Source organism: Petaurus breviceps, unplaced genomic scaffold, assembly GCF_028583685.1.
Source record: "Petaurus breviceps papuanus isolate PSGF00001 unplaced genomic scaffold, PetGlider_PUasm1.0 37, whole genome shotgun sequence".
In the NCBI taxonomy this organism is placed as follows: Eukaryota; Metazoa; Chordata; class Mammalia; order Diprotodontia; family Petauridae; genus Petaurus; species Petaurus breviceps.
The window spans coordinates 78966864-78988443 of record NW_027186296.1 but is presented as its reverse complement, the minus strand read 5'-3'; the positions used below and the strand labels follow the sequence as shown (position 1 = coordinate 78988443).

General features: G+C 41.1%; 1 protein-coding gene and 1 long non-coding RNA gene across 7 annotated transcripts in view; one reads left to right on the top strand and one right to left on the bottom strand.

Annotated features, from left to right (window-relative positions):
* The window catches only part of SH3PXD2A (SH3 and PX domains 2A), a 351487-nt gene that overhangs the window by 125903 nt on the left and 204004 nt on the right, over nucleotides 1-21580 (top strand). The window lies entirely within an intron of this gene.
* On the bottom strand, nucleotides 1581-15091 carry LOC138169436 (uncharacterized). Its single transcript, XR_011170351.1, has 3 exons — nucleotides 14232-15091; nucleotides 4995-5117; nucleotides 1581-4811 (listed from the first exon to the last, which is right to left on the bottom strand). It is a non-coding gene; the product is annotated as an uncharacterized lncRNA (long non-coding RNA).

Below are 21580 nucleotides of genomic sequence, written 5' to 3'. Positions count from 1 at the left end.
CGAGGCCCTCTAGGAGGAAATGATCCTTCCAGAGTATAGCTGACTATGGAACTACCAATGTAAAAAACAAATGACTGTCTGGGAGCAGACAGAGTACCTGAACTTCAGAGTCATGATGACCAAGTTATCTTCTCCAAAGCCCTTGGGAGGTCTCCTAGCTGTTTCCAGGAAGCCCACTCGCAGCTGATTCTCATCTGCTTGTGAATGATGTGGATACCAGGCTTCCATATGTTTATTTATTTATTTAAATTATTTATTTTTTGCTTTTTGGAGGGGGAAAGGCAGGGCAATTGGGGTTAAGTGACTTGCCCAAGGTCACATGGCTAGTAAGTGTTAAGTGTCTGAGGCTAGATTTGAACTAAGGTCCTCCTGACTCCAGGGCCAGTGCTCTATTCACTGAGCCACCCAGCTGCCCCTCTAGTACTACCCCCTGTAGTACATTTAAAATCTGGTATGATTTGCCCTGCAAAAAATAAAAAGGATTCATACACAACTTATTTATTTTTGACAGGCCCCAGTATAAAGGACTTGTGGTGGGAAAACTCCATTTATCAGAGCAGATTGGCAAAAGCTCTGTGAAAAGAGGAAGATTGACCCTGTATCTCTTTCTTATTGATCCTAGTTACGATTAATTGCTTTTCTGTAGCTTGTTTTGGAGAATTGCCTGGTGGCACTGAGAGTTTAAATGATTTACTCTGGGTAGCAGCAGCCAGTCAGTGTCAGAGATGGCTTTCCATCCACTATTCCACGCTGCTTCTACATTAAGAGCCCTCAGAAGGATGGCAGAGCTAATCTGGATGGTAGTGAAAAGTAGAGTTATAAGTTTGCCCTGACTGACAGGGAGTGAGAAAAGCAATATATTTTAAGGGAGAAAATCAACTTTTAATCGTGGTTCAGGTGGGGGTTGTCAGACACAAAGCCTGTGAAGTTGGTTATAGATGGAAAGGAGAGAAGTGTCCCCTGACAAAGAGCTCATGCTGAAGGTGTTCCTTGGCATCTTTTCAGTTTGACATGCTCTCAAATAATGAGTGAAACTGTGTGGGGAGGGTGACCTCTGAAATGTAAACACACTTTCCATTGCCTTCCTCTCCCGACCCTGCTTGGGACGAGATCCGGCATTTGTTTTCTCCTGAGCCAAGGCCAGTTAAAGGGATTTCTTTAAATAGCCCTTATGCAGAGTGTGGTGCAGGACAGAGTGGTAGCTTTGTGCTGGCATTTCTCATGATCTCTGGGTTTTCCAGACGGCAGGTGAACTTTCACAGGAAGACCAGGTGTGGGGGCAAGCTCCCTGAGACACTGGAATCGGTGACTGATTTGTAAAAGCAGCAGAGTGGTGGAGCTGAAGTTCCCCCATCTCCTCCTGCTTCCTTGGAATGACAGGAGAGGGGGGGGAGGGGAAGTCCAGTCATCTTGTGATTCCCATATTTGAAAAGAAGTGAGCAAGATTATAGGCTAGAGGAGCACTTTGTGCTGGTCAAGCCATCCCTCTCCCCTGGCTGCTTGGTATATAAGTTGGGGTTTCTATCACTGTAATTATGGTCTTTTTTTCCTCTTCCCCCAGAATAATTCTCCCAGTCTGTAATCTGGGGTAGGTGGTACCCAGAGTCTGCCAACAGCAGTGGGCGATGACTTTCCACTTTGTTTCTCTGATGATGTCAGGCAGGAGAACATTGGCTGGCATTCTAAAAAGTGCCTCAGAGCCTGGTCGATGTGTCTGCTGAGGTGGGCCGGGCAGGCAGAGGGTATGTGTGTAGCGGGCTGGGGAGGAGGGATTCCCCACTGCAGAGCTGCTAACCAGGCATTGGTAGGGAAGCAAATGGTCAGGGCTTGGAAGGGGAAACCTTGCTTGGTTGAAGGGTCAGCCGATCAAATGGATATGTTGTTGCTTGGCCTTTGGCTTGACCTTTTCCCTAACAGAAAGACCCTGCTTCAGGCAGGGTAGATTTTCTACTGCACATCCGGGGTGCTTTAGGGGTTGCCCTGTCCATATGCAAGTGGGCTTCTTGCTAGGCCTACTGTGACTACATACCAGTCTGTCGGTCCTCTGAGCTTAAGCCTCCCACATTTATGGGATCCAAGCCAGAATCAGGTCTGATTGGGACCCCAACCTTGGATATAAGCCATAGGAGAAGAGGCTCAGGGGAGACATTGTAAGTCTTGAAATGTGCTAAGTTAAGTTACTAATCAGTAGGGAGCTCATTCCTTGAACAATTAATTACCAAAGACCTGATGAGGTAGAAAAATGGGCAGTTCAGGGGGAGGATGATTAGGACTGGACCTGGCTGCATAAATGTTTACCTTTTTTTTTTTTAAATTTTTGAACAATGTCATATCCACCCACTTCCTAAACTTTTAACTTCAGAGCTGTCAGACCTCTTTGGAAATAATGAGGTTTAACTTAGCTGGAAGTTAGTCACATGGAACAGATTGCTTGTATCAGAGGGCTTTTTTCATTTTTAAAGGTAATGTTTAATCTCTCTACTGCATACTAATGCTATACTACCCCTGCTTCCATTCTTCCTAAATCCTTCCTATTTTCCTTAAAAGAAGTTGCATTATATGATCATATCTTGTATGGGCTAAGCTGGGGATGAATTACAGAAACCCTTCACCCATAACAAATAGTATTTTATTTTATTTCATTTAGGTCAGTCTGCATAATTTTATTCCCAGACTAAGACCTAGGATCAGGAGACCTGGGTTCTAGTCCTTTCTTTGTCTCTATAATTGACTGTGTGATCTTGGGCAAATCAGATCCCCTCAGTGCGGCTAGGTGGCGCAGTGAATAGAGCGCCGGCCTTGGAGTCAGGAGGACCTGAGTTCAAATCCGGCCTCAGACACTTAACAAGAAAACTAACCGTGTGACCTTGGGCAAGTCACTTAACCCCAATTGCCCTCCAAAAAACAAAAAAAATAAAAAGGATTGTAACTATTCTGTGAATTTTTGAGAGAGAGTGAGGGTGGCCTTAGGAACAGCCAGAGCATGCTAGTGTGCTAAGTGATTCTCGGAAGCTTCTTGGCCTTCCTCAAAAATGTCTCTCCCATTTGCTTACTGAAACCCGAAATCCCTTCAATTACCCATTTAAAACCTCTCATTCCCCAGGGAGAGATAAGATGAACTTTCACATTTAGTTGTCAGCAACTAAGGTTAGATGCTTGTCCTAAGAACAGGTTTGGAGAGAGCTAGAGAGCCTTGGATGGCTATGGGGGAAGGGTGAGGTCATGAGGCACAAGGTGGGGAAGATGTCTGTATTTCACAATTTTATTGCTTACTCTGACCCTAAAAGAGACAGACAGAGTCAGTCTTCTTTCCGACTCCATACCAGAGATGAAACTGTGATTGATGCCAGCCTCCTTTCTTCCTCTTCTTCAGGATTTTCAAGCTTTAGTGCATATGGAAGAGGTTCTGTGGCCTTATTAACCCAAGGGCCTGATGTATGTATGGAGAAGTGAGAAGAAGAGACTGAGTACTAATGAATGAAAAACACTGTTCCAGATCCCAACCTCCCTCTCTTTCCACAGCCTGCGAGGTGGATCATGTCAGTGTCTTGTACTGTCTCCTAGTATAAAGAAAAATGACCATTCCCTCCAGACTTCTCATCTCCCTTTCTAAATGGCCTTGGCCTGGTTCATGGCCACCATCTCAGGCTGATGCACAAAGCTGTCAGTGAGCAGATGTGACCTCTCACCTCTTCTCTCCCTGGCAGCAGGGTCTGAGTTGGCACTGTAGGTTAATCTGAGGCTCTGCAAACCAACCTGAACTGAAGCATCATTCATGGCGGGCATAGCTAGCTTTTGGCAATCACAGATTAATCTTGTGTTCAGAAAACAACCCATTTCAGACTCTTTCCCACCTTTGCTGCCCCAGGAATAGTGAGGGATTTAGTTTCCCTTTAAAATGCAAAAGGATGCCAAAATGGATTGGCACCACAGTCAGCAGCAGCCCAGAACATCTCTCAGCTTAACAGTGATGTCTGTTAGTTTGAATGGGGTATTCAGAAGATGAAGGAGGCCTCTCTGGTTAGGATGGACTTGGATAGAGGATTAAAACATCTCAGATGTCTCTGGATCTAATGGAGAGAAGGGAGGGCTGGAGAGGTACAGAGTGGCCTCATGATTTGTGTCAGAGAAAACGGAAGGCCAGCACACAAAGGACCAACAAGGAAGTTGGGTAGATCTTGGGAAAAATTTCTAAAGTCAGAAGACTTCAGGTAGAGTCACTAAGGGAAATGATAGTCTCATTTTTTTGTAAACTGGGAAAGAGTTGAGGAGTTCTTAATATATCTGGAAGAGGGAAAGATACTTAAGATTTGGAAACAAAAAGCATGGATAAAGTTACTGCCAAAAAAAGCGGGATGTGATTGAGAGAGAACATTGATAATTACCACCCCACATGCCAATTTTATCATTTCTACATAAATCTTTATAAGAATGATCTACAGATATATCAGTGAAGAAAATATGAGAAGAGCTTGGCATTTGCAAATTTTGTGCCATAACAGACAACATTTTCATAGTCACACAATTGACTAAAAGGTCTAGAGAACTGAATATTCCACTGTGTTTATTGTTTGTTGCCTATTAAAAAAAAATACACCACTGCCTGATTCAGTAAAGCAGAATGTAATCTTAAAGGTTCTATTCCAACAAATTGTTGTCCACAGACATATATTAAGACCACACAAGGTTCCTTGGTGGATGAAATGCAATATATAATTTTGTTCAGCGATACTCTAATTATTAACATGAAGCAAAAGAAATCAAGGAGCTGGGCAGCCATTCAGTACAGAATCCAAATGGAAGAGTAATTCCTAATAAAAAAGAAACAAATAAAAATTAAAAAACCACAGCCAGCATTTATATAGCATGTTAAGGTTTGCAAAGAGCTTTACACATATCTCATTTGATCCTGACAACAGCCCTGTAAGTAAGTGCTGTTATTCTTCCTCTTTTATAGATGAAAAAACAGACATAGAGGCATTAAATGTCTTAACCTGTGGTCCTGAAACTAGGAAGTATCTGAGGCAGGATTCGAACCCAGATCTTCTTGACTCCAGTGTTCTATCTCCAGTTCCACATGGCTGGCTACATATAGATGGTGAAGTCCTCCAGTGCTCCTGTGTATAGATGTTATACAGTCCTAAATACATCCAGCCTTGAAATAAAACAGAGCCCCCTAAATAACATTTCCAGCTACTCAAAAGAGTTTAGTGTTATAATCCATACAGAAAAGCCAAATGGATGAAGAATGTCTACTATCCAGACTTTGGTATGAAGTTGAATGGATAGCTCATTGAGCTACATCATCAATACCCTTAATTTTGGACAGACTTGCTGATAGAGAATGAACTGGACCCATAATTGGATTCAGTAGGAGGAAGGGAAGAGGATGGATTATATCTGGGAAACTGAATCTGTGTGTAAAAGCGGTAGAATGGATGTTATCAAAGGCAGCTAAGTGGCCCTGAGTCAGAAAGATCTGAGTTAAAATCCAGCCTCAGACACTTAATAGCTGTTACCCTGGATAAGTCACTTAACCTTTGTTTGCCTCTGTTTCCTTGTCTGTAAAATGGGGATAATAGATGGACAGCTTGCATCCTTCGCTAGTACCCACCTAGCATAGGGTCTACCACTTGTTGGTTGGATCCCCTCTGGAGAATGTATTTGATGACACAGGATGAGGAGTGGAGAGGCTGTAAGCCATGAACTGCCCTGTGACAACCAGCCTAGTCAAGCCCAGAGACTCTAACCACCTGGAGATTATCCACAGAGTGGTGGATTATTATTATTAATTGTGCAATTCACAGCATTGCATGGAGACTGTCTCTTAATATGGGGAACGGGTTTCGATCTGTATTAGTGCAGGGAGTGCTTCACCTGATGAAGTCACAGGTCCTTGAAGTACAAGAAAGTATATCAACATCCGTGTAATTAGAAACAAGCTCTGGTATAATTGAGTCATACTGTACTTTCTATGGTGATTCTGAATTCTGGCAGGGCCTCTTTTAACAAAAACACAGATGTGTGGGAACAAGAGACGTAAGGAGATGATACAGCCCAGGCATTCTGTGAACATTAGTTACACACAGAGACTCATGCAAACACACATAGAATTGACCTCCAGCCCTCCTGATTTTGGTAGCCAGTGGTAGAGGAAGTGTGGATAAGAAGTAAATGACTTGTGGTCTGATCACCAGCCTAGTGTAGAAGAAGTGATTGTATCTGGCTTCTTCCCCCACGTGGTGACAAATTCGCCTCTTTCTTGCCAGTAAGAGTCTTGAGACTAGTCAAAGGATACTTTTTAGTTGTTCTGTGTAAAGCCGCTTTCATAACAGGTTTGTGCGTCAAAGATAAGGAAGGGAAAGAAAATTGAGAGGGGCAGTGACCAATAACTTGATTGGTAGAAGAACTTTCTCCTAACTGGAAAAAAGGACAGTCATGGGGTTTTATGCAGACTGAAGATAAAGTTGCATAACTCATTGCATCCTTTAAAAATTTTAAATCTGGATTAGGAAAAAAAAATCAAGTAATAGATGGTGTTAGGAAAGGTAGTTTAAAGACTTTCTTGACTTAACAAGGCCATTCTTTCTCAAGAAGGGGTCTGGTTAGCTAGATGAGTCAGAAGTGATTAGTAACATGAGTCCTATCAATAATGTAGCTTCTATAGTAATGCAAAACACACACACACACACTCTCTCTCTCTCTCTCTCTCTCTCTCTCTCTCTATACTATGTCTTGTTGGTAGGTGGTAGGCAGGGCCTGTTGAGGGTACCACCATCCTTCCAGTCATGCAGGCTTATGAGCTCAAAGCCATCCTTGACTCTTCACTCCCCCATTTAATCATTTGCTCAATTCTGTCGCTGTTGCCTTTACCCTATCTTCTATCTGTCTGTCCCCCTCCTCTCCACCCCACTGCCTTGTTTAAACCTGTCATCACCTCTTGCCTGGAATGTTGCACTGGTTTCCTAACTGGGCTCCTGGCTTTCAGTCTTTCCTCTCCAGTGCATCCTCCATGGAGCTGCCAGAATAATATTCCTAAAGCAGAAATCTGACTAGGTCATTCCCCTGCTCAAGAAACTTCAATAGTTCCCCATCAGCTCTAAGATAAAAAACACAGACTCCTCTGTCTGGCATTTGTAATGCCCTTCACAATTTGGCTCCAGCCTACCTTTCTGAGCTTTTTAAAAGTTTATATATTTTTTCCTCCACATAACTCTGCATTCAAGTAAAGCCTGTCTGCTTACTGTTGCCCAGAATTGGCATTCTGACTCTTATCTCTGGGGGAATCTTTGTTAAGGCTGCCCCACCAACAATACATTCCCTCATCTCTTCTCTTTCTCTCAGAATCTCTACTTCTCTTTACATCTCAGCTTGTTTCCTGATTTCTATGAGGAATCTTATGGAAGCCCTTAGTGAATATTTCCTGTTCCTTGTATTATCATTTATATGCCTATCTCTTCACATTTTGTATTCCTTCAACAGAAAGTAAGTACCTTAAGGTCAGGGACTGTTGTTTTGATTTTTTTTCTTTATATCATCAGTGCCTGTTATAATGACCTGGCATAGTTGACTTAAGAAATTTTTTTAATTGGATTTCATTGGATCAGGCTTGTACCTTATGAGAAAACCTTGGACTTGTTCTAAAAGTGGAATAGGAGAAGTGAGATTGGATTGTTTTGTGGTTGATAACAGTGAAATAGAACTTATTCTTAGGTGTGTGTTTTCTTTAAACCTTGCTAATATTCCTTACATGTAGAAATAGAGGCTAGTAAATAATTATGTTGTAGTTTTAACTGAGTTTTTTAAAACAGAAATGTAATAGGTAATATCTGGGCTATATCATAGTTTTCTTTCCTTGACTAGGGGTACCTGGCCATTTGGCTTGCAGTTTAACTGGGGATAACCACTCTAATTACAAGGCAGAGAGCCTTGGGGGTGGGGAGCAGGAACCAGCCAGAAGTTGGCCTGGAACAACTCAGATCTCTTAAATGACTAAATTTCATAGACATTATTTCTCTGACCCAGACATGTCATTGCATTGACTCAGCAAAGCAGCGTTATTTGGGGCTTGGGGGTAGGGTGGAGGGAGGGCAGGGATTATGAGCAAAAGGAAATTCCATGCTCTTCTCTGTGGAAATATGTTCATATTGCAGAAATTAGACTGAAAATCAATGGAAGCCTCAAGAAACATTGCATTTGTTTCACTTGTTTAATCCCAAATTTTAACATTGCAAGAGTGCTGGGCAAGCTCTGTTGGTCAAGCCCTGAGTGTATCAGCCTCGAGTCAGACCAGGGCAGAGGCTAGTCTGCTTCCCTGTCAGACCATTGCAGAATAGCTTATCCCCATTGTACCCAGGATAGGGCTGTGCTCAAAGTCTCCTGGAGGTGGATGCTATGGATGTGAGAATCTAGAAGGATTCCCCTTGGTAAGTATGTGTCACTCAGTGTGAGACATTATCCTTTTAGTGTTATTTTCATTTGCATTATTGGAATAATAGAGTGTGTGTGTGTGTGTGTGTGTGTGTGTGTGTGTGCTCCTGGTTCTACTTTCTTTGTATCAGTCTATATAACTCTTCATGTGCCTCTCATTTCTTAGGGTTCAGTAATATCACATTACATTCCTATGCTCTGATTTGTGTTGTGTATTGGATATCAGTTCTTAGCTCGTGTGGGAATGTAGGTCTGTCACTGGCTAGACTGGTCCTGTAGGGCCTCAGGTTCTGTTCCTTCTCTTTGTTCCACCCCCTCCACCCCCATAGAGTAATACAGCCCATTCTATAGGAAAAATAAAGATGTGTTTATAACTCTATGTATAGCTGACTGGTTTGTCTTAAAGTTTGTTTCAATGAAAGCAGAAAGGGAGAAAACTCTTGGAAGCCACTTTTCCCCTAAGTCTCATAAGGACCAAACTTGGGCAGAAGTTTTGAAGGTGGCAGCTTTCCTTTGGAACCATCCCAACTAACTCTCTGTGTTCCTCTTTCCTTTTCTTAATTTCCCTCTTTCTTTCCTTTTGCCCTATGCCCCTTTCCTATGTTCTGTTCCTATAGGGACTTGCCCTCAGTTGCCCTTAATTTCTTTTGTTATTAGCTGTAATGACCTAAGGAATAAACCTTCAAGGATGTTCACTTTTATGATACAGATTAAAATCTGGTATGGCTAGGCCACCTTCCCTAGCATTTCTTTTCATTAATTCCCTTGATATTCTGGACTTTTTGTTCTTTGAAATGAATTTTGTTACTATTTTTTCTAGCTCTATAAAGTAATTTTTTGGTAGATTGATTGTTATGGCACTAAATATGGTAAAATTGTCATTTTTATTATATTAGCTCGACCCAGGCACAAGCAATTTATGTTTTTCCATTTAGTCAGATCTGACTTTATTTGTTTGAAAAGTGTTTTGTAGTTGTGATCATATAGGTCCCGGGTTTGGTTTGGCAGGTAGATTCCCAAATATTTTTAAATGTCTACAGTAACTTTAAATGGTATTTCTCTTTCTATCTCTTGCTGTTGGATTTCATTAGAAATATATAGGAATGACGAGGATTTATGTGGGTTTATTTTATATACTGCAACTTTGCCAAATTTATTTATTGTCTCAAGTAATTTTTTACTTGATTCTCTAAGTATATTATCATATCATCTGCAAAGAGTGATAGCTTAGTCTTTTCTTTGACTAATTTGACTTCTTCAATTTTTTCTTTTCTTTTTTAATTGCTGCTGCTAACATTTCTAGTAGCAGATAGAATAGGAGGGGTGATAGTGGACAAGGGATGTTCACATTTTAATAAAGGATTCTGACAGTGAAGACTGGACTGGGAGTCAGGAGACTTGAGTTCTATAAAAGGAATGAAAAATATTATTTGTTATATGGGATGACTTTCCGGGAGGTGAATGAGGTATGGTGATATAAAAATCAATTAAGAACTTATTTTTAAAAAAAAATCAAAGGAATCAAAGTCTATAGGCAGAATTTCAGGCAGGCATCCTTCCAGTTATTCTTGAATTTTTTATAATAGAGATGGTAGGCATTGCCTCCTTAAGTCTTCTCATCATTGGTTCATTCATTTCCTTTTCCTAAGACATGATTTACCCCCAGCCTGTTTCCTTTAAACAGTGTGTAGTGAAGGACTAGTGTTGTTTCCCAACTTCCTACCCCTACCCCAGTGCCCAAGGCATCCTACCAAAAAGTTCTACCCATATTTAAGACCCTGACCTTGACCTTTGCCCCAAATAACTTGGGGAGAAGAAGCTATTTTCTTTCCCTGCCATGGACTGGAAAAAAAGGGATCATAGAGAAAATTCAATGAACATATATAAATAGAGATGTTGTCTATAAATAACGCAGCCACAAAATATTCCATCAGCAGAAAGGCCTGCCTCACAGTGCACAGAGGTGGCCCACTTCCTGAGTAAGATAATCCAGCTCTTTGACTATCTCTTTCTGGCTAGTGTAGACTTTTTGAGTGGGGGCTCCCAGGAACCTCCAGGAGAAATTAGAGAAATCCTCTTTCTTCCTGGCTTTTAAAAATGCTAGATAGCTTCCCTTCTTCCTTTCTCCCCAAACTTTTCTTTAAAAGAGCCTTTGTGGGTACAGTGGACAGAGTACTATATTGGGAGTGAGGGGAAGAGGTTTCTGGTCTTAGTTCTGCAACTAGCCCACTGTGTGACTTTTAACAACCTTCTTTTCATCTCTGGGTCTCAGTTTTCCAGAGAAAGTTGGATTATATAATATCTAAGGTCTTACATTGTCTGTGGGTCTCTAACTTTGTCTCTACTGTGCACAGAATTAATCAAGAAAGATTCTTTATAATTCAAATATAGACCCAGGTTAGGAAAAAAAGGGAGTGATTAAGAAAGGTTTTATTTTCACATCAAGTTCTTGGTAGGAACTTGGAGCCCTCAGCAAGACTCCTTACTTATGGTCATGGTGTCCAGTATTAAGACTTTGGGTAGGCAGTCTGTATACAGGTTACATGGGCAGGTTACATTTCTCCCTGCCTGGTATAAGATGAGTGAAGCCTTTTTGCCCTCAAAACCTTCCCCCCCACCCCCCACCTTTCTGCCACACTTCCTGAAATTCTACTTTCAGGAATTCATTCCTATGTAGTTAGAAAGCCTCTTCAAGCTTCCTCTTTCACTGATTCATTCATTCAACTAACATTTATTAAATACTTAACATTTGCAGAGCATTGCTAGATCCTGGGTGACATAAAATTTACTAAAGCCAATATCTGTTCCCATAGAACTTTCAGTCTAGGAAAGGAATTAAATAAATATAGATAGCTATAATACACATTACATGGTATTAATAAAAGTTAATGATTGTTATTTTATATCTGGACATTCAAGATTTGAACCACAAGGCAAGCATTTAATTAAGCACTTACAATGTGCCAGACAGTGTGCTGAGTGCTGGAATAAACAAGTATAAGCAAAAAGAAAGATAATCTTTATCCTCAAAGAACTTAAATTCCATTGGAGGAAGATAACAGAGAAAAGAGACCTGAAAATGGAGTTCCTGGCAGGAACTCACCATGGAAGAAGAGGGCTGGGGTGTTAGAGGAGTGTGCTGAGAGAAGTCTCGGGGTTAAAAGGGCAACTGAGGCACAGTGGCCAAGTCCTGAGAATCAGAAACAGAGCCCACTAACTATACTATCATCTCACCCTCATCTCTCTATCTTACTCATCCTGTTTGCCTCAGTTTTCTCATTTGTAAAATGAACTGGAGAAGAAAATGGCAGACCACTCCAGTATCTGCCAAGAAAACCCCAAATGGGGTCATGAAGAGTTGGACACAATTGAAATGACTGAACAAGAACAAAATCCACAAGAAATGTCATGAGAAACTTTGTCAAATGTTTTGTTAAAATCTAGGTAAATTTTCTCTACAGCATTTCTTCAATCTTCTAGTCTGCTGTTTTTTTTTTTTTATGTCCAGCACTAAGTGCCTAGAGCACAGTCTGTCCTTAATAGATACTTGTTAGTTGATTGATTGATTCTGTCATAAAGGAAATTAGGTCAGTCTGGAATGACCTGCTTTTCATGTTGGCCCCTTAGGATCAGAGATGTCTTTCTTAGATATCATCATCCCTTTAATCATAAGTTCTAGAATTTTTTTTTTCAGGAATTTCAGTCAATCTCACTGGTCCATAGTTTGTAGACTATGTTTTCTTCACCTTTAAAAAAAAAAATGGAGATCACATTTTTCACTCCTGCATCACCTCTACTTCTCTGTGATCTTTTTTTTTTCTTTTTGAGGCAGTCAGGGTTAAGTGACTTGCCCAGGGTTATACAACTAGGATGTATCTGAGGGCCAAATTTGAACTCAGATCTTCCTGACTTTGGGGTCAGTGCTCTATCCATTGCACCACCTAGCTGCCCCTCTGTGATCTTTTAAAAATAAATGACTTACCATAGATATCTTGCCTATTTTTTCAGTACCTAAGAATGTAGGTCATCTGGGCCAGGTAACCAGAACTCAACAGGGACTCCTCACTGATGTTCCCTTACTGCTTCCTTACTTACCTTAGGTATCAAGTTTTTATTAGTCATCTTTGTTCTGTTCTTTACTGTCCAAAGGTCATTCTCCTTGGCAGAGCAAACAGCAGGAAAGCAATTCTATCTTCTCTTCACTGTCAGTCATTATTCTTCTATCTACCTTGAGAAATGAGTGTTGCTTTCTTCTTAGATTCTCTTTTCCCCAATGTAGCTAACACACAAACAAAACTCCAAAAATCCCCTTTCAGGTTATCCTTAGCTTTCCTCACCAGCTTCAACTTATTTCAAACTTTGGTATTCCTAACCCTGGCCTTGTAGTACTAAGCTAGAATTTCTTCCTAAATTGGTTTAATAATGAAGAGTTAAGGGAGAGACATTTCAAGCCTAGAGAACAGCTTAAGCAAAGTCATGGAGATGGGAGAATATAGTGCATATTCATGGGGCATGGCCTAACGCCTGGAAAGTAGCTTGAGCGGAGTAGTAACAAGACAAGACTGGAAAGGTAGAAAGTCAGATTGTGAAGGATCTTGAATGTCAGGTAAAAGCATTTCAACTTTACTTGGGAACCAAAAGAGAGCTGATAAAGATTTTTGAGTGGTGGAGTGACAACTTATCTCCATTTAGAAAAGATTATTAAGGTAGCCATTTGAAAGATGTTTTGAAAAGAGGAAAGAATAGGCACAGGAAGACCTATTAGGAGGCACTAAGTGAGAGGAGTAGGGTAGTGGTAATAGGGATAAGAGAGTGGATGTTGGGGAGATAGAATTGATAGGATTTGGCAGTTGTTTGGATATGAGGCATGAGAGTCAAAGATCATCCTAGCATTATGACTACCTGAGTGTCAGGCCATAGATTAAAGTAGTGAAGTTAGAAGGTTAAGGGGGAAAAGCTTGATTCTGAATGCAGGTTGAGTGAGATACCAGTGGATCATCCAAGGGGACCTGTATAGACAGTTGGAGATGTGGTTCAGACACTGGAATATAGAAAAATAGGTCAGAGGTATTGCAATAGTTTTGAGTTATTTGTATCAAAATGATCATTAAAAGCCATGGGAATACATGAGATTGCCATGGGAGTGATGTTGAGAGAAGAGAAGGTGGCCAAAGATGGGCTCATTGGAAGGACAGTTATTGAAGCTGAAGCTTAAATACTTCAGCCACATAATGAAAAGACAGGACTCATTGGAAAAGACCCTGATGTTGGGAAAGATTGAAGTCAAGAGGAGAAGGGGACAGCAGAGGATGAGATGGATAGTGTCGTGAAAGCAACACATGGCCTTGGACAGACTTTGGGAGATATTGGGGGATAGAAGGGGTCAAGAAGAGTCAGACACAACTGAATAATAACAATTTTAAGAACAAATCCCCTAAGAAGTATGCTGCAAACTGTAATCCTCATCAATCCCTTAGTTTGAATGAATTTACTAGACGACTCCTAATTTAGTAGAGAATTAAAGCACAGAGGAAATGCCGGTTTTAATTGGGGGGACAGAAGAGGAGGAGGGAGAATAGTTTAAAGTCTAGATCAGTGGGAGGAAAGAGCTAAGCAGTGATGGATGTGAAAGCAGAAGGAAGACCCTGGGTCTCCTGGAGAAGGAGACAGTTAACAGGAGAGGAATAAAGCAGGGTGCCAGGAGTACACTAAAGACAGAGAATCACTGCATTTGAGAGTTGGAAGAGACTTCAGAGGCCATCTAATGCAACCCATACAGGAAAGGAGCCATTATGACATACCTGATAAGTGATCACCCAAATTCTGTAGGACGGCAGGGCTGCCCAATGCACTTTGGCACAGCTCTTAAGAAAATTTTTCCTGATAACCAGGCTCTTTGCAACTTCAGTCTTGCCGCTTGTTCTCATCCCTGAGGTGAACAGAGCAAGTCCAGCCCCACCTTTAAATACTTGAAGATAGCTATCATGTCCCCCTCCCCCTTCTAGTCCTCTTCTCTGTGCCTTCAATTGACTATATCCTTCACCACCCTGGTTGTCCTCCTCTGAGTCCTCTCTACCTTATCAGTGTATCTCTTAAACTGTGGTACTCAGAAATGACTACCCAAGACATGTCTGATGAGCCTGGAGTACAGTAGGGGCTACTCCTTCTATGGAGGGGGAGGGAAGGTAGGGCAATTGGGGTGACTTGCCCAAGGTCATGTGGCTAATTTTGCATTAAGTGTCTCAATCCAGATTTGAACTCAGGTCCTCCTGACTCCAGGGCTGGTGCTCTATTCACTGCGCCACCTACCTGCCCCTCCTTCTATATTTCTGGAAGCTATGTTCCATTCCATACAATCCAAGATCATATGACCTTTTTTAGCTACCACATGACATTGTTGACTCATGCTAAGCTTGCAGTCTGCTAAAACCTCCAGCTCTTTTTCAGAGCTACTGTTTATACCTCTCCCATCTTATATTTCTGAATCTGATTTTTTGCATGCAAGTATAAAGTTTTATGTTAATTATCCTTGCTGTATTTCATCTTATTAGATTGAGCCCAATGCTCCTTTTAGGTCCTGACTCTGTCATCCAAGGTATTAACTCTCCATCCTACCCTGGTGTCATCTGCAGATATGATGAACATGGCGCCAATCCCAGATCCCCATTATACTACGCTGTCCACCTCTGTCTACCTCTCTACTTTTTGACTCTAAATAGTTTTGAATTCATCTAATTATATTATCATTAAATCCATACCTCTCCCATCTTCTCCACAAGAATAGTATGAGATGCTTCATCAAAAGCTTTGCTGAGATGTTCATTCGTTTGTTTTTTAGTCATGTTCAACACTTTGTGACTCCATTTGGGGGTTTCTTGGCAAAGGTACTGGAATGGCTTGCCATTTTCCTTCTCCGGCTCATTTTGCAGATGAGGAAACTAAGGCAAACTTAGTTTAAATTAATTGGTTAAATTAATTGTCCAGGGTCACATACCTAGTAAGTATCTGAGGCTGGATTTGAACTTGGGAAGATGAATCTTTCTGACTCCAGGCACAGCACTCTATCCACTGCACTACCCAGTAGGTAATCTGTATTCATAGCATTCTCTTCATCTACTAGCTTAGCAATCCTGTCTAAAAAAGGAAATCAGGTTAGTCAGGGATGACCCCTTGGTCATGCCAACCAAGCTGACTCTTCATAATCATGACTTCTTTTCTAGATATTGCCAACCATCTCGTTAATCATCTGTTCTAGAATTTTCTCAGGAATTGAAGTTAAGTTCACTAGCCTATAGTTTGCAGATCATTTTCCTTCCTTCCTTCCTTCCTTCCTTCCTTCCTTCCTTCCTTCCTTCAACTGACCTCATTTCATTCACATCTTTGCTTCAGGCAGTGTAGCCAAGTTAACAGCAGCTTTTCCAGCTTGAAGGCTTTGGCTTGTGTTGCTCCAAAGAACCTTCATAGGGCCATAGGATCATAGGGTTACATCATGAGAAGGGACCAAAGAAGTTGTCTAGTACAACCCTTTCATTTTATAGATGAGGAAATTGGGGCCCAGAGAAGTTAGCTAAGACTTACCCAGGATGACACAGATAGTACTCAACTCTATTTCTGAACCTGAGTCAAGGACCAGCCTTCTGGTTCTGGCTCTGGCTCTGTTTGGGAGCCAGGAGCACATATGATTTAGTCCATAGTTTTGCCATTAATCTTCCTTCTTTCAAATATTTCCCCTTTTTCCTATATATACCTTTTCATACATATATATGTAAACACACATATACACATACATACATATATACATACACACACATATTTGTTTGCTTATTATCTCCCCCATTGTATTGTGAGCTCCTTGAGGGCAGGGAGCTATTTGCCTAATTTTTTTATCCCTAACACTTAGTATGATGCCTGATACATAGTAGTTACTTAAAAATGCTTATTGGCTAACAGACCTTTGGCAAAGACTTCCCTTCTCCCAGTCTCAATTTCTTCGTGAGGATTGGATGGTCTCTAGTTCTGGCTCTCTAATGGGGCTTTATTACGTTACTGTTTTACTCACTGGAGGCCTCATCCTGTTGACTATTCTGTGTCTTACCTCCCTTTCTGGAGATTGTGACCCACTTATAAGTGCCCCCATCCTTTTTCTGAAAGGAGTTTCTCTTTGGAGGAGGAGGTGTTGAAAAACTCTATGGTCTTGAATGAAGGCTTTGATTCTCAGGTTCCTAGAGCCAAGTGGCCTGGGAGCTGGCCACACAGGGTTGTATGTAGTAAGATCTGTTTGTGTCCTTATGAGGGTCACTTAGTCAATCATACTCTCCTGGCCCCACTCTGTCTGCAGCCCCAGGCTGGGGGAATAGACGGGGGTGAGCCACCCTTAGCATTGAGGGGCGAAGTAGGGATGAATGAGAGCTCCTCTCCTTTCATACTCGGACAGTGGTCAGTTTTAGAAAAGTGGCCTCAAGCCGATATATATGTGTATTTCTCTTTCAATATGCCTTTTCCTTCTGTGTTAGGAGAGGCATGATTTGCATATACTTTTTCCCTGCCTGTTGGTCATTAGCTGTAGAGCACCTTCTGCATAGATGTGTATAGGCACAACTGTTCTTTGATGAGAGATATATTCAGAGCTAGAAGAGACCTCAGGGATCATTTTGCAGAATGGAAAGGACACTGGACTGGACATCAGGAGACCAAGGCTTTAGTCCTGGTGCTGCTTCTAACTCAATCTGTAACTGTTTGTGCCTCCACTTCCTCTTCTGCCAAATGAAAAAATTAGATTGGGTGCTTTGTAAGACCCCTTTCTGCTCCAGGTCTGATAGTTTTGTAAGAATGTGCTGCTTATTGGTGAACTCTGGTCTATGTGTGATTGTGGCTGAGAAGGCAAATGTAAGAACAATAGTACCCCCCAGCCCTAAGCCTATCCCTCACTGGTAGAAGAGGACCCATCCCATAACTGAGGCAGCTGGGCGGTATAGTGGGTAGAGCTAGATTTGGAGACAGGAAGACCTGAGTTTGCATCCTACCTCACACACTTAAACACTTTGCAAACTTGTAGTAGCAGTAGTAGTAGTAGTAGTAGTAGTAGTAGTTGCTGTTGTCTTTACATTTGTAAGCAAGACCAGTTTGTCCCTGCCATCTTGTGTATGACTTTGGTTATTATGCGCATCTTCTGTCAATCCATGGTCGTTCTTTCATGGGTATACTTCTCTAGTGCATTAAATGTTTATTTTGGAGGCCATGACAACTTCTGGTAAAGTCATGGGGCAGTGGAAAAGAGCATAGCTCTAGAATCAGGAGTCATCGTTGTTCAGTCGTGTCTGACTCTTCATGATCCATTTTTGGGTTTTCTTGGCAAAGATACCAGAGTGGTTTGCCATGTCCTTTTCCAAATCATTTTACAGGTGAGGAAACTGAGGCAAACAGGGCAAAGTGGCTTGCTCACAGCTAGTAAGTGTCTGAGGTCAGATTTGAACTCAGGAAGATGAGTCTTCTGACTTCAGACCTGACACTCTATGCACTATGGCACCACCTTGTTGCCCCTAGAATCAGAGGATCTGAATTCAGATCCCACTTCTGATGCTTAGGACCTGCATGACTTTAGACAAGTCCTGACTAACCTTGACCTCATTTTCCTCATCTGTAAATTGAGGGAGTTTAAATTTATGACCTCTGAGGCTTCTTTTAACTCTAGAACTAGGAGCCTCTAAGTCTATATTAATGAGTCAGATACTTTCAAGTTCTCATTTTCTAATGTGTTATGTCATATTTATCAAATAAATAGTCTATATATCACAGCTAAGGCCCAAATTTGGCCAAGTTTGGCTAGACTTTCCAACATAAGCACAAATTATTAGCAAAATCATGAACTTTGTTTTTGTTTATACTTTTGGTTAATGTTTTGAATAAGAGCCCCCCTTTACTGTGGTTATTAGTGAATGAAAGTATGTTTGCATACACAAGGAAGCTTGTATTTTACAAGTCTCACCCGAGAAAAGTACTAGGTACTTTTTGCTAAGAACATGAATTCTGCCATAAGGCCTTAAATAATTAGCTTTGAGATGGAAATATAAACTAAATCATAATTACTGAAATAGCCAACAGTTCTCTTTTGTGGTTATTTAGACAGCCTTTGGTTTTTAACTATAACCAGTAATGGAATCTGCAAACTGGTGAGCTTGACTTCAATTCCTGGCAAATTTCTAGAATGTATTATTAAAAGAACATTTAGTGAACATGATCACAAAGCCAGCATGGCTTCATCAAGAACTGGTCACGCCAGACTAATCTCATTTCCTTTTGTGATAGAGTTAGGTTAGACTTAGATGGGGGGGATGGTGTAGATATAGTTTATCTTGATTGCAATAAAGCATTTGTTAAAGTCTGATGCACTCTTGTGAAAAATGTGGAGAGATGTCGGATCTTCCTCTTTCCCCCAAAATAGCTTAAAAGAAAAGCCTTTGGTTTTCATTGCCAGCCTTAGCTTATTCTGCGCTTTACCAATACCAACAATGTTTTTTCAGGACTATGCATCTCTTTAGTGTTCTTCCTCCATTAATTCTCTCTTCTGTTGAGAGCTTTGACCAAGGTAGGGTTTTAAATGCACTTCCAAACCCATCGTTTCAGACATTTCCCCTTCCTGATTGGATTGTTTTTCCTTGTAAAATTTTTATTGGATGGATTTAGGACTGGTTGAATTACCTTACTCACAGTGTCACCAGTAATGGTGTGATGTCACTTTGTAAGATCTCTAGTGTCGATCTCCAGGGATCCATCTGTGTTTGGTTTTGGGCATGGCTCTCTGCAGATTCTGTAGGCTTTGCGAACTGCCTAGTTGCCGTGTGTACTTCCTTAGGTGCTTCTGTAGACTTAGCCTAGATATGATAGGTTTCCTCTCTTTTCTCATTGATTCTGAACTTGCTGGTTTTGATGGGTAATTAGCAGATGCCTTCCAAAGATCCAGTGCATACAGAAGTTTCCCATAGTAATTGCCCACAAAAAGGTCTCAAGTAGAATTTAATTTAGAGGAGAGAGAAGGGAACAAGTATTTTTTAAATGCCTACTATGTTCCAGGAACTATGCTGAGAACTTTTCAAATATTATATCCCTTGAGATTCAGAACAACTCTGGAAGGTAGGTACAATTATTCTCCTTTTTTCTATAGTTGAGGAAATTGAGGCAGACTCATTAAATGATTTACCCTAAAAACTCTGGATTTCAGCTCGTCTTCCTGACTTCAAGCCCAGCCCTCTATCTGCCCTGTGCTCCATCTGCCCCACCAAACTGCTTTCAGTTTACCAGCCACTTTTCCCCCTTCTTAGTTCTTCTTTCTTCTTCCCACTGAGGGATATCCTCTTGCTGTGGTTCTGCATTTCCTGGTGAAAAGCAAGACAAGGGAAGGGAATAAACTTTGTTTCCACCGCCCTCCTTGGGAGTCCATAGACCTCAAGTTGAGAAACCCTGGTCCAGTGCAAGCTTTTCATTTTTACAGATGAGGGCTGATGCCCACAGGAGTTAAATACTCAATCCAAGCTTACCTGGGCTAGAGTAATAGAATTAAGATTTGAACTCAGGTTCTTTGATTTCCAATCTAGTGCTCTTAGGCTTTTTGTTGCTGGTGGATCTTTGGAATGTCTGGCACATGGGACTCTGGTTGAAGGGGGGGGTGAGGGGGGGATGTCTGCTTAACCTATCTCTTCCTCACCCATTCCCTCAAGCAGAAGACATTCTAACTGTGATTATGCTTATCAGCAACAGATCTCCGGTGTCCCAGCCTGGCTATAGAATATAGTTCAACAGATAAGTTTCCTCTCCTTTCTTCCTTTTCCTTTTCTCATAAGGAACCAGCCATCCCACACCTCCCACTGATCCACCCTTTGGAAATCAGAATTTTTCCTAGAGCAGGTAGAGGCAGTTTGGACTTACCACCAACGCTGCCAGAAAGTCTCTATGAGCACCCAAAGGCATGCTGAAGTGTTGGTCAGAGTGTGTTGCTGAAACCATCCTTGGTCTATGGGAAGTGAATACTTGTCCCTGCAAGGTTAGAAGATTCATCCATTCATTCATTTAGTGAGTGAACCAAAGCACCATGCTAGGTCCTGTGAATACAGAGACGACTATGAAATAGTCCCTGTCCTTTGGGTGATGGCATTCTATGGTGAATTGCATTAGAATAGGGCTTCTTAATTTTTTTGTGTCCTGGACCTCTTGGGAAGTTTGGTGAAGCCTATGAATTTCTTCTTAGAACAATGTTTTAAAATGCATAAAATAGAATACAAAGGAAACAAATTTTGTTGAAATAATTATTAAAATAATAATAAAAAAAACAACTTAATGGATTCCAATTTAAGAGTACTTGGATTATGCAGACAGCCTGTTGGAGCCTATACAGTCTACTCCCCATTACCTAAGGAATAAAAAGCAAACTTTTTTTTTTTTTTGCTTTTTTGTTTTGCTTTTTGGAGGGCAATTGGGGCTAAGCGACTTGCCCAAGGTCACATGGCTAGTTTTTGTGTTAAGTGTCTGAAGCCGAATTTGAACTCAGGTCCTCCTGACTCCAGGTCAGGTACTCTATTCACTGTGCCACCTAGCCGCCCCTAAAATGCAAACTTCTTCAGCCTGGAATTCTAGGCCTTCTACAAACTGACCCTAGTCTATTTTTCTGACCTCTCACTTCTCACTACTTTCTTCACATGAGTATTCCACTTCAATCAAAATTTGTTTATTTCTCATTTGCTGAATTCTCCCTATATTAATTGGTCTTTATGCATCCTCTCAAGCTGTTCCCTGTACCTGGAATGTTTTCCCTGTCTCAATCTTCACATACTGATCCATGGTAAAGTATTTAAATGTTAGTTATTATTATTATCATTATTATTGTTGTTATTATTATCTGTACCTTTTGAAATCCCAACCATCTTTCAAAGCTGAGCTCAGATGCTACATCCTTCATGAAGTCTTCTCTGATTTCCCCTGATCAGAACTGCTGCCTTGCTGATTAGGGGCTTTGTACCTTTCTCATATCATGCTCTACCTGATATTACAATATTTTATCTACTAAGCTGGGAACTGAGCAGAGCCAGTGAAGGCAGGTGTCTTTATCTATCATCTATCTATCTATCTATCTATCTATCTATCTATCTATCTATCTATC